Source organism: Acomys russatus, chromosome 20 (genome assembly GCF_903995435.1).
Source record: "Acomys russatus chromosome 20, mAcoRus1.1, whole genome shotgun sequence".
Classification (NCBI taxonomy): domain Eukaryota; kingdom Metazoa; phylum Chordata; class Mammalia; order Rodentia; family Muridae; genus Acomys; species Acomys russatus.
Genome location: NC_067156.1, coordinates 37748690 through 37751759, shown reverse-complemented (window position 1 = coordinate 37751759; position 3070 = coordinate 37748690). Strand labels below are relative to the sequence as shown.

General features: G+C 41.9%; 1 pseudogene; it reads right to left on the bottom strand.

Annotated features, from left to right (window-relative positions):
• Positions 1-782: 782 nt before the first annotated feature.
• Positions 783-2042, bottom strand: LOC127204256 (40S ribosomal protein S7-like; annotated as a pseudogene).
• Between the last annotated feature and the right edge of the window lie 1028 nt (positions 2043-3070).

Below are 3070 nucleotides of genomic sequence, written 5' to 3'. Positions count from 1 at the left end.
CTGTGCACTGAATTTGTGATCATGACTTTTCATGCGTGATAAAGGTCCATTTCTCCCCTGCCCCTTACTTCCTTCTCTGACAGCGTATTTCTAGTACATTATCCGATTTCCTGAACCTTGTTGACTTTGAATCTTTAGAAGACAATAAAAACCACAGGGAGGTGGACTATGAAGAGTGTTTCTCCAGCTGAGATGGGACCATGGTAATGACATTTTACCTGGCCAGCAGGCCTTGGCTATGGAGTGAGCTTTGGGAATATTCACAATGGCTGTATTTCCTCTCCCTTAGCAGAGCCCCAATGAGGTCTTTCTAGAACCTTCAGTGTTGAAATTTGCATGAAATTTTTAGAGGCAAGTTCCCTAAAGTTGTAGGAAGCCCCTAGGAATGTGTTCTCCGGGATTTTTTGCTCTGAAGCTAACCCACAGTCAGCCTCTAGCAATTCGTTTAAATGGTCATGTACGTGTTCATAGAACACTGGGGGCTGCAGAGGGTCTTCCTCAAAAGATCTTAAGTGTGTCTCATTAATGCACTTACCTCTCCAAATTGCCTAGAGAAGATTCACTCTGTAAAGTCAGTTTCTCTAAATCCATGAAAAAATCTGGCTTCAGTTTGTCCAGGTTTTTCTTGTAAATTTAGAAGCGATGATTTCCAAGGTGTTTGTTTATCAGGATAAAATAGGAAGTTATTCAAGCCTTAAAATTAAGGCAAAAATTCCACTATGGATTTGGGGTACATATGTTTTTTTCTTAACTATGAATGACACTTTCTTCAGTCATTTTCTTCACAACTGAATCTCTGGGAACTCAGAGTTAACGTCCTTGCCTGGGAGCTTCTTATACTCACCAGAAAAGGTTTCCACCTTGTGCTCCATGTTGCTCTGCTGTGCTTTGTCTAAATGACCTTATCCAGTTTCACACGGATCCTCCTACCCACAAACTCACTTGGGAAGACCAAGTCCTCAAGGATGGCGTCGTGCACTGCTGTCAGGGTGCGGCTTCTAGGGAGCTTCTGCTTATTTTTTGTGCGGCTTTTCCAAGTTGGCTTTGGCAGAATCCTCCTCTGAGCCCTGAAAGCCACATGCTTCCCACTGAACTTTTTCTCCAATTCACGAACTAGTCAGACTTGGTTTTTCTGAAAAGGTTTCAGCTGAGGAACTGGTACAAAAAATATGAGAGCTTTCCGACCACCACCGACTTCAATTTCCTTGGCCGCAGTGAGGTTGAGTTCCAGGAGCTGCGCCTTGAGATCTGAGCTCATGTCCAGCTCGAGCAGCGCCTGAGAGACGCCAGACTCGAATTCATCCGGCTTCTCGCCATTGGCCGTCACAGTCTTGGCGCTCGAGCTGAATGAACATGGCTTCGTCCTGACGGAGTGCCTGGCTTAGAAAAAGGCCCAGCTATCGCGAGAACAGTTTCTCTAGTACATATTTTTGCCATGAAGCTTCCAGAAAAACATCTTTTGATTATTAAAGTATTTTTGAAATATGCTAGCAACTTAGCATAACTGTAAGAACGAGAATATGAACAAACAAATGAACAAGATAAAATATTCTAAAAAATGCAATCTCTATTCTCAATACATTTTTAATTGTAGATTTCCTGTGTCATATTGCGCTTTATTGCCTATCTCATCCCGAACAGTGTTGTTATTGTTTCAGAATTGTTTAGCTTTTTAGTCTTTATAGTAGAGATCTGCATGGCTTATTAACTACATATACAATGTTAGAAGTTTGTATAATTTCTTTTGCTGGTAAGTTTTACAGCGTCTCATATTTTCTTCCTGCTCATTAAGTGTTTTCCCTTTAATTTAAAGGATTTCTTTTAGATCTTCTCTATATGGCAATACATTTACTTCTTCATTTCTAAATAACAGTTTTGCTTAATAATTAGTCTCATTGACTTTTTTTTCCCCCTTCTGTATTGTGAAATTCTCATGCTACACTTTTACAGTGACCTGAGAAAGGCAAATTCTCTTAGGCCCACTCCAAGCCAGGAAATAACGGACACTAAACCTTCGGTGTGTCTCACCAGCCTGCTGACATTGTCATTCTAAACGCTCTGATGGTACTGGCCTTCCAGTTCCTACCAAGTCCTGGGTCTTAACTATAGCAAGCTTGGCACTGAGCTCCAAGACAAAGAAAGCCCTGTGACTTTTCATGGTCTGCCTCCCAGCGCAGGAAGCACTGCTGCCGGCCCCACCCCCCCGCCCCCCCCCTCCCGCTAGAGCGTGAGCCATGGCTGTTAGCAGCCTGGCCTCACACAGTTTTAGCAGCTGAATCTGGAGGAATGAGCCTGGCAGAAGAATCTGTGGGGCTTTGCCCAGCACAGGCTCTCATGTTAGAAAGCTTAGTAACGGATTCCAAATCTAAGGCCTGCGTTTAACTTCCTTTTCTTTTCCAAAACGGGCTGCTTAAAACTGGAGCAGGCATGTTGTGGACAACTCTTTCCTCTCTGCCTTCTTCATTGTCTTTCTGTACTATTATACTAAAAGCAAGCTCTACTGTCTTCCCTCTGGTTTTCTTAGCTCTTGTGAAGACAGCACAGTGTGTGAAGAGCTGTTTTCATGAGCATTTGTAGAAACGATCAACAGCGGATCCCACGTAGCCAGTATCTTGTTCTTCGTCCTCCTTAGAGGAGACAGTTAGAATTGACTATGTGCCAGACAACAGTGAGATTTTAAAAACTTTAAAATGTCTTTCTGGGTGATTCATAAATCAAAGAGAATATTATAATAAGAGCAACAGAATATTTAAAGATAAACGGCAATGTAAGCATACTACATCAAGCTTGTGGAATATCGCAAAAGGCGCTTTTAAACAATTTGCATAGCTTTAAGTGCATTTTTCTTTTACTTATTTTGATTTTATTTTTATTTTCTTTTTTGTGGGTGGTTGGCTTTTCTTTTGCTTTGTTTTGTTTGAGATAAAGTCTCTCTACAGAGCCCTGGCTGTCCTGGAATTTGCTATGTAAACCAGGCTGACCTCAAACTAAAAAGGATCCACTTGCCTCTGCCTTTGAGTGCTGAGATAAAGGTGTATGCCACCATGTCCAAATAAATGGAGTTTTAAAC